The sequence below is a fragment of the Salvelinus fontinalis genome, chromosome 42, assembly GCF_029448725.1.
Source record: "Salvelinus fontinalis isolate EN_2023a chromosome 42, ASM2944872v1, whole genome shotgun sequence".
Taxonomy (NCBI): domain Eukaryota; kingdom Metazoa; phylum Chordata; class Actinopteri; order Salmoniformes; family Salmonidae; genus Salvelinus; species Salvelinus fontinalis.
In genome coordinates this window covers 18583191-18593951 of record NC_074706.1, presented here as the reverse complement: position 1 = coordinate 18593951, position 10761 = coordinate 18583191, and the positions used below count along the sequence as shown (strand labels likewise).

Below are 10761 nucleotides of genomic sequence, written 5' to 3'. Positions count from 1 at the left end.
AAGTCAAACCATATTTAAAAAAAAAAATCATGTCAGCTGTGATGGAAACAGGTAGTTTAGGTAAAATTTTATAAATGCAGACAGATAGACCTAATTTGTTGGACATGGTGGGATCTTTTTGTGTCGGTATAATGAATTATGTGAGAAATGGTGGTGGAAACGTCTTTAAGCGTAAATATTGACATAATAACCATAATATCAAAGTAAACTTGAAATCACGCAATGATATGGTGTGTGGTACTCCCACTACAACTCTGGAAAGTATGCAGAATTTTAGGCTACAGATTAAATAAATGATGATGAACATCACAGGATGGTGAAAGTGCAAGATGACCTTGATGCTCCTTTCCAATAACTATCGAGGGTCTTATTTTGGTGACATGATGATCAATGCTTGACTGCTGTTTGACAAATAAAATTATTCTTGCTCTTATCCATAATAATCTCTTCATATAGACTAGCCTACCCATACAGCTGTCACGCCCTGACCATAGAGAGCCTTTTATTCTCTATGTTGGTTAGGTCGGGGTGTGACTAGGGTGGGTTATCTAGGTGATTATATATCTATGTTGGCCTGGTATGGCTCCCAATCAGAGGCAGCTGTTTATCGTTGTCTCTGATTGTGGATCATATTTAGGCAGCCATTTCCCCATTGTGCTTTGTTGGATCTTGTCTATGTATAGTTGCCTGCGAGAACTATATGAGCGTAACGTTTCGTGCTTTACTGTTTTCGTTGAGTTTCACTACCTAATAAAGAGGATGGAACCATACCACACTGCATCTTGGTCCACTCATTATAATGATCGTGACAACAGCCTACCCGCACTATATCTGCAAGCTGTTGTCTAGGCACATTTGCTATTTAATGCAATAGTTTTTGTGACAAAACTATCGGTAGAGTTGAAAATGCGATGTAAACACATTGAACTTTAGATTTTTATTCAGGACAAGAAAACTTAAACGAAAAGGTGCATTTTGTGTGCACTACATCATCACGTACTGAATTTGATCTGAAACAAGTCTGTTTGGTGGAAACACACCACTGGTGGGAAAACGTGCTTATTTTCTTTATGCAGATTTTAGAATATTTAGAACCTGTCGCCAATTGGCTGGAAACCTAGATAATGACACACAGATACTACAGATGTAGGATCTTAATTTGAGCTAGTTTGCAACAGCAGGAAAAAAAATCCTGCAGCAACAGCAAATGTGAATTATTATGTGGATTATACTGAATGGACATTTTTGAAGGGGTTGGCACATTTTTGAAATGACAAACTTTAGAAGCCTTTTTAAAACTCAAAGTTTGCATTTCCTGGAAAATTCTCAGCAACAAAATATTGATCAAATTAAGATCCTAAATCTGTCCCCCCCATTCCTTTCTCTACAGGGAGACCAGAATGGGCCTCTTGGTCATGAAGGAGGAGAGCTGCTAGGGGGGTCTGACATCATCAAACAAATGACATCATCATGACCAGATATTAAATTAATTGGCAAATGTATTTATTTTGAAATGTTGAACATTTTCTAATTGTTTGTTGGAGTTTCCCATGGCTCACACAGTAGCCACACTATAATAGCCCATTAACAACAACAAAAATCTAAATTAAACTTCCGATTTTCACAGAGAAAATAACTTAAAGGAGGAAAGGCAACACATTCGATCAACAACAATATCAAAAAGCATCTCTGAAACCTTGACATTCCATAGCCCTTGCTTGATGTACACTAGTGTAGAGCAAAAATACAGTATTTGTAAACCAAAAGTAGCGCTGCCTTCAAATGCTCCTTGAAAAGGTGAAAGATCAGAGCTGAAACGTCACAACTCGTAAACTTGGGTATCAAAATCATCTCAGACTTTCCCATTTGTAATTGGAACTTGGAGAGGCGTTATTTCAGAGTTGGAACCTTGTATTTCTGAATTACGGCGAAAGCAGTTGAAGACAGCACTACACAAAGCTCTGCCAATTGGGCAGCTTGAGAGGGACAAACGTGCCAATTGGTAGGTGGACATCATGACACCTCCTCAAAGATTCATACTAAGTCAGTCAGCAGATGTTACGTTTCTACAGTCTTGCATTATAACTGCTGCAGCCTCTGCAATAGGTTATTGGTTAATGCGCTGCCCTCTTTACTCAGCACCTCTCGTACTGTATGCACAGGTGACAACAGACATTTACATACACTTTTGACACAGGCCTCCCCTTGACGTCCCTTACTTGACTCATTTCTTTCAGCTCCTAGTGGAGCAAAGGGCCTCAACGGTGCATCTCCAGTTAACTCTGTTCTGGGCAGGTTTCTTGACCTCATTCCAGGTGGTTCCTGCCTTCATCACAGGGATTTACGAACGGGCACGCAGGGCATGTGCCCCGGGGACCCCGACCCCCAGGGGGCCCACTGGAGGTTGGCGGCCCCCCAGACACCATATTAATATGTCATAAGCCATGGACAAATATGTAGAATTGCCGGAAAATAGCTTTAAATCTGAAACATTTTCTCTCAGCATCATAGCAAAACGTTAAATCTGAAACATTTTCTCTCAGTATCATGGCAAAATGTGTAGAATAGCATGATCAAACTGCACAATCAAATCAAAGTTTATTTGTCACGTGCGCCGAATACAACAGGTGTAGACCTTACAGGCCAATGCTTGGTGGCTGGGGTCTTTGACAATTTCTAGGGCCTTCCTCTGACACCGCCTGGTGTAGAGGTCCTGGATGGCAGGCATCCTAGCCCCAGTGATGTACTGGGCCGTATGCACTACCCTCTGTAGTGCCTTGCGGTCGGAGGCCGAGAAATTGCCGTACCAGGCAGTGATGCAACCAGTCAGGATGCTCTCGATGGTGCAGCTGTAGAACCTTTTGAGGATCTCAGGACCCATGCCAAATATTTTCAGTATCCTGAGGGGGAATAAGTTTTGTTGTGCCCTCTTCACGACTGTCTTGGTGTGTTTGGACCATTCTAGTTTGATGGTGATGTGGACACCAAGGAACTTGAAGCTCTCAACCTGCTCCACTACAGCCCCGTCGATGAGAATGGGGGCGTACTCGGTCCTCCTTTTCCTGTAGTCCACAATCATCTCCTGTTCTCTGTGTGAATAGTGTTTAATTTCAGGAAATTCGCTGTTTTGCCCCGGGGCCCAAAATCCGGCCCTGCTAGTTCATCTCTTCCTCATTCATCCTTTGTCCATGTCTTCTTTATCTTTGGGTGGCATCCCCACATCTACTGTAATCTTTGTGAACAGGTCATGCTTTTCAAATGCGACAACTTCGTACTCGAGAGAGTTGAGGCCATCGGTATCCATCGTCTTTAACATATGAGCTATTCTCTTGAACCTGCAGGGCAAAATAATCAACTGTCATCAACCTTTGGAGTATAGTTGGGGGACGGGTGGTAGTTCAAAACTTGAGGGAGAACTTAGTGAATACGGTTGTTCTAAAGCTTTACCTCTGAGGATTGTCGTTGTTATTTTTGTCTCTTTCGTGATGGATCATCCGGCATTTTCCGACTACGCCGTCCGGACGAGAGATGGACATTCCTCTGTTATTCACCCTATGGAAATAAGACCAGTGAAAGGAATTTGATTAAATTGATTTTAAAGGGGGGAGGGGGGGAATCACCATTTTTTTAACAAAATGCATCCTCTCCAGCACCACCGCAATGTCAACATAATGAGACAGCGGCAGGTTTCTATGTTTTGTAGTTGAAAAGATAAGTGTTAGGTGAAAGATGTGTTTCCGATGACATCATCCGGAGATACTGATGACATCATCCAGTGTGCATCATGTGATTTTATGAGCAGGCAAAAGTTAGTAAGATCAAGAGTTACGATGTGGTACATGTTTATGAGGTTAAACATTTTCTGACCTGTTGAAAACGTAATCATCTTCACCACCCCAGCACCAGTAGCTGCTCGGAAAGCCGTTGATTTTCACGATGCAGCTCTTTACTCATCGATGGGACACCGCCAAAGTACTGATTATCGGGTAAACTATGGATGAGACGAAGACAATCAAAAAATCTATGTGCTCAATCAGATATACAGATATGCTAGATATACTAGCAACTATGATAGCCAAGTGGTTGAGGCGTTGGACTTTATGGGCTCTTCCTTGGTGGTCCACTGCAGCTCAGTGAGTAGATCATGGAGCTTGCAATGCCAGAATAGTGGGTTGGATTCCCGGGGCCAACAAAATCTATGCATGCATGACAAAGTCACTTTGGATAAAAGTGTTTGCTAAATGTCCAATATTAAGATACATTATAGTTTCCTGTTCTGTCGTGCTGTGCCTCCGAAGGTATGACTTGAAGAAGTGTTAGGGATGTATTCAATCCGTAGCGCTAAAGTTCTGCGTTGTAGCCAGAATTACATTTAAAAGCAATGTTACTGTGTTAGTGGAGACTGCATTCACGGTAAACGCTGCATATGTCGGCTCAATCGGAAAATACCTTTACATTTAAATCGCACAATCTCTAATGCTTCAGCGATACAGATTGAATCGAGCCCTAAGAGTCCTTTTCCCCTGGGTAATACAGTAGGTATGAGGAAACATTAACAACCACTCGGGAATTTACCATAATCAAAGCAATGAGTCAGAATTTTATCATTTAAAGTGATAGTTCACTACAAAATAAAGGTTAGCGGTTGAGGTCTACATAGTACTGTGGCACTGCAATAGGACATCACACGTACTTGAAGCCATACATACAGACAGGTGTCTGTGCTGGCTGAAGCATTTGTAGGGGTTGCGGTCATCCATGGGGATGATGTCCACGTCACTGAACACAAAGCAGTCGTAGTCATACTCTTTCAGGGCCCTTTCAGCTTGGCCCTGTTGAACATGTTCTCTCCATCCTAATAAAGGTACAAGGCATCCTCAAGATGAAGATTAAACATCTTACTGTAAACCAATCAAATGTATTTATGAAGCCCTTTTTAATTCAGTAGATGTCACAAAGTGCTATACATAAACTCAGCCTAAAACCCCAAACAGCAAGCAATGCAGATGTAGAAGCACGGTGGCTAGGAAAAGCTCTCTAAAATAGCAGGAACCTAGAGAGGAACCAGGCTCTACGTCATTTAAGGGCCATATTTCTGGAAACACATTAGGCCTAATTCTGGTCTTAATAGCATGCTGAATGGATTCTCTTCATTGTAATAGCTATTTAGTGCAGGACTAGGCTTAATCTGTTTCCTGGAAACAGGCCCTAAGTGTTTCATTCAAGTGTTTAAATGTAAGTGTTAAATTTAAGTTTTACATTTCCAAATGTGTGTTGTACTGTACCTGATTGATAACATAGACACCATAGTCCAGCTGTTGGCGCTGAAGGATGGGATGGAGGGAGTGGAGCCAGAACTTGAGGTGCTCTTCACAATGGCGGAAGGGGATGTTGAGAGCAACCTTCTGGAGGGCGACGCAGTCATGTGGTTTGTAGCGACCTCCTTCCTGCAGACCTGAGTTCTCCTTCCTCACTGTGTCCAAGCTGACAGGCGTAGAGAACTCCACCCTGAGAGGCCCAACTGCAGGTCGGGAGAAAAGTGACGTTAAATTAACTTAATCTATTCATGTGGCGATTTGATGCCTTTAGAAATGGTATCAGTACTTATTGGTATTGATAGAGAATTGTATTTATTGTTTTCCATGTTACCATGTCCCAAGAAGTGGAGAGTGACCTGGGCATTTCGTGAATTCCTCGGTCACAAGGGGGGTCTAGTTGGTTTTGGTCTCTGTAGTTTCTGAAAAATAAAATGTTAAATTGGTTCAGGTGCTGGACAAAAGAAAATGTGAATAAAATAATGACTTAAAAAAGTATTATTTTGACCCCTGGGATTTCTTCAAATGTTATTGTGTTACAAAGTGAGATTAAAATGGATTTAATTGACATTTGTTGTCAAATGTACACAAAATACTCTGTAATGTCAAAGCGGAATTATTATGAATTTGCTGAACATAAATGTAATAATGTTTGTGTATGGTTCATGATTGTTGGAGAATGTAGTTCTTATCGACTTACACAAATCCACAAGGAGTCAGAAGATACTTTATTTATTTAAGCAAGTCAGCCATATTAGGTGTAGCAGTGGGAAGGATTCACTCCATGTTGCTGAAAGGAAAGCTCTGCTGTTGGGACAGCTTTATGTAGACCCTAACAGTTCATGGGCACTTTGTCACCGTTATAGTGCAATTAATGTATAGTTTAGTGTTGTGTTGTGTAGTGGCTTTGCGAGCATGCGTTTAAAAAAAGGCTGAGTTTGCCGCACCAACTGGTCAGACTCAGAAGGCGAGCACACCATCCACCGCTTCCGAGTATATTACTCGCCAATGTCCAATCGCTAGATATAAGGTGGACGAAATTAGGGCACGATTTGCCTTCCACAGAGACATCAGAGATTGTAACATTCTCTGTTTCACGGAAACATGGCTCACTCGGGATACGTTGTCAGAGTCGGTACAGCCACCCGGTTTCTTCACGCATCGTGCCGACAGAAACAAACATCTCTCTGTAAGAAGAAGGGCGGGGGTGTATGCCTTATGATTAACGATTCATGGTGTAATCACAACAGCATACAGGAACTCAAGTCCTTTTGTTCACCTGATCTAGAATTTCTCACAATCAAATCCCGACCGCATTATCTTCCAAGAGAATTCTCTTCAATTATAGTCACAGCGGTGTATATCCCCCCCAAGCAGATACCTCGTTGGCCCTGAAAGAATTTCACTGGAATCTATGTAAACTGGAAACCATACATCCTGAGGCTGCATTTATTGTAGCTGGGGATTTTAACAAAGCTAACCTAAGATCAATACATATCAGCATATTGAATGCGTGACATGAGCTGGCAGAATTCTGGATCATTGCTACTCGAACTTCTGCGATGCATACAAAGCCCTCCCGCGCCCTGCCTTTGGCAAGTCTGACCATGAATCCATTTTGATGCTCTCAGCCTATAGACAGAAACTAAAACAGGAAACACCCGTGCTCAGGTCAATATAAAGCTGGTCTGACCAATCAGATTCCACGCTTCAAGATTGCTTCGATCACGTGGACTGGGATATGTTCCGGATAGCCTCAGACAACAACATTGATGTATACGCTGACTCGGTGAGCGAGTTTATTAGCAAGTGTGTCGGAGATGTCGTACCCGATGTGACTATTAAAACCTTCCTTAACCAGAAACCGTGGATTAATGGCAGTATTCGCGCAAAACTGAAAGCGCGAACCACCGCTTTTAATCATGGCAAGGCGACCGGAAACATGACCGAATACAAACAGTGCAGCTATTCCCTCCGCAAGGCAATCAAACAAGCAAAGCGTCAGTATAGAGACAAAGTAGAGTCGCAATTCAACGGCTAAAACACGAGATGTGGCAGGGTCTACAGTCAATCACGGATTACAAAAAGAAGACCAGCCCCGTCGCGGACATTGATGTCTTGCTTCCAGACAAATTAAACGACTTCTTTGTACGCTTTGAGGACAATACAATGCCACTGACACGGTCCGCTACCAAAGCCTGTGGGCTCTCCTTCTCTGTGGCCAACGTGAGTAAAACAATTTAAACGTGTTAACCCTCGCAAGGCTGCCGGCCCAGACGGCATCCCTAGCCGCGTCCTCAGAGCATGCGCAGACCAGCTGGCTGGTGTGTTTACAGACATATTCAACCAATCCCTATCCCAGTCTGTTGTCCCCACATGCTTCAAGATGGCCACCATTGTTCCTGTTCCAAAGAAAGATAAGGTAACTGAACTAAATGACTAACGCCCCATTGCATTCACTTCTGTCATCATGACGCGCGTTGAGAGACTAGTCAAGGATCATATCACCTCCACCCTACCTGATACCCTAGACCCACTCCAATTTGCTTACCGTCCCAATAGGTCCGCTGACGATGCAATCACATTCACACTGCACACGGCCCTGTCCCATCTGGACAAGAGGAATACCTATGTTAGAATGATGTTCATTGACTACAGCTCAGCATTTAACACCATAGTACCCTTCAAACTCGTCATCGAGCTCGAGACCCTGGGTCTCGACCCCACCATGTGGAACTGGGTCCTGGACTTTCTGACGGCCGCCCCCAGGTGGTGAAGGTAGGAAACAACATCTCCCCCACCGCTGAGCCTCAACACTGGAGCCCCACAAGGGTGCGTTCTCAGCCCTCTCCTGTACTTCCTGTTAACCCATGACTGCATGGCCATGCATGCTTCCAACTCAATCATCAAGTTTGCAGACGACACTACAGTGGTAGGCCTCATTACCAACAACGACCAGACGGCCTACAGGGAGGAGGTGAGGGCCCTCTGAGTGTGGTGTCAGGAAAATAACCTCTCACTGGACTACAGGAAACAGCAGAGGGAGCACCCCCCATCCACAGGACAGTAGTGGAGAAGGTGGAAAGTTTTAAGTTCCTCGGCGTACACATCACAGACAAATTGAAATAGTCCACCCACACAGACAGCGTGGTGAAGAAGGCTCAACAGTGCCTCTTCAAACTCAGGAGGCTGAAGAAATTTGGCTTGTCATCTAAAACACTCACAAACTTTTACAGATGCACAATTGAGAGCATCCTGTCGGGCTGTATCACTGCCTGGTACGGCAATTGCACCGCTCTCAACTGCAAGGCTCTCCAGAGGGTAGCGCGGTCTGCACAATGCATCATCAGGGGCAAACTACCTGCCCTCCAGGATACCTACAGCACCCGATGTCACAGGAAGGCCAAAAAGATCATCAAGGAGAACAACCACCCGAGCCACTGCCTGTTCACCACGCTATCATCCGAAGGCGAGGTCAGTACAGGTGCATCAAAACTGGGACAGAGAGACTGAAAACAGCTTCTATCTCAAGGCCATCGGACTGTTAAACAGCTATCACTAACATAGAGAGGCTGCTGCCAACATACAGACTCACATCTCTGATCACTTAAATGGACTTAAAGGTATCACTAGTCACTTTAAATAACGGCACTTTAATAATGTTACATATCCTACATTACTCATCTCATATGTATATACTGTACTCTATACCATCTACTGCATCTTGCTTATGCCACACACCATCGCTCATCCATATATTTAAATGTTCATATTCTATTCATCCCTTTACATTTGTGTATATTTGTGTGTATAAGGTAGTTGTTGTGAATTTGTTAGATATTACTGCATAGTCGGAACAAGAAGCACAAGCACTTCGCTACACTCGCATTAACATCTGCTAACCATGTGTATGTGACCAATAAAATTAGATTTTGATTTGAAGATTTACATTCTAAAATCGCCACTGCGTATGTGTACATTTTGAAGTGATAGTCTGATGGCCTGATGGTCATCTATCATCTGAAGCAGAGAATAGCTACAGTGCATTCGGAAAGTATTCAGACCCGTTGACTTCTTCCACACTTTGTTACGTTACAGCCTCATTCTAAAATTGATTAAATTGTCCCCCCCCCCTCATCAATCTACACACAGTACCCCATAATGACAAAGCAAAAACAGGTTTTTAGAAATCTTTGCAAAATGTATTAAAAAAAACAACAGAAATAACACATTTGCATCAGTATTCAGACCCTTTACTCAGTACTTTGTTGAAGCAACTTTGGCAGTGATTACAGCCTCGAGTCTTCTTGGGCACAGCTATTTCCAGGTCTCTCCAGAGATGTTTGATCTGGTTCAAATCCGGGCTTTGGCTGGGCAACTCAAGGACATTCAGAGACTTTCCCCGTGGCCACTCCTGCATTGTCTTGGCTGTTTGATGAGGGTCGTTGTCCTGTTGGAAGGTGAACTTTTGCCACAACCTGGGGTCCTGAGCACTCTGGAGTAGGTTTCCATCAAGGATCTATCTGTACTTTGCTCCATTCATCTTTCCCTCAATCCTGACTAGTCTCCCAGTCCCTGTCGCTGAAATACATCCCCCATAGCAGGATGCTGCCACCACCATGCTTCACCGTAGGGATGGTGCCAGGTTTCCTCCAGACGTGGCGCTTGGCATTCAGCCCAAAGAGTTCAATCTTGGTTTCATCAGACCAGAGAATCTTGTTTCTCAAGGTCTGAGAGTCCTTTAGGTGCCTTTTGGCAAACTCCAAGCGGGCTGTCATGTGTCTTTTACTGAGGAGTGGATTCCGTCTGGCCACTCTACCATAAAGGCCTGATTGGTGGAGTGCTGCAGAGATGGTTGTCCTTTCTGGAAGGTTTTCAAATCTCCACATAGGAACTCTGGAGCTTTGTCAGAATTACCATCGGGATCTTGGTCACCTCCCTGACTAAGGTCCTTCTCCCCCAATTTCTCAGTTTGGCCGGGCTGGGAGCTCTAGGAAGAGTCTTGGTGGTTCCAAACTTCTTCCATTTAAGAATGATAGAGGCGACTGTGTTCTTGGGGACCTTCAATGCTGCAGAAGTTTTTTGGTACCCTTCACCAGATGTGGCTCGATACAATCCTGTCTCGGAGCTCTACGGACAATACCTTTGACCTCATGGCTTGTTTTTTTTCTCTCTGACATGCACTGCCAACTGTGGGACCTTATATAGACAGGTGTGTGCATTTCCCAAATCATGTCCAATCAATTGAATTTACCACAGGTGGACTCCAATCAAGTCGTAGAAACATGTCAAGAATGATCAATGGAAACAGGATGCACCTGAGCTCAATTTTGACTCTCATGTCTGAATACTTATGTAAATAAGGTATTTCAGTTTTTATTTTTAATACATTTGCAAAAATGTTTTTTTTTTTAACTTTTCGCTTTGTCATTAGGGGGTATGTAAC

At 43.5% G+C, this 10761-nt stretch overlaps 1 pseudogene; it reads right to left on the bottom strand.

The window, feature by feature from the left end:
* Positions 1-1481: 1481 nt before the first annotated feature.
* LOC129841091 (beta-1,4-galactosyltransferase 1-like) lies at positions 1482-8012 on the bottom strand (annotated as a pseudogene).
* Positions 8013-10761: the final 2749 nt, after the last annotated feature.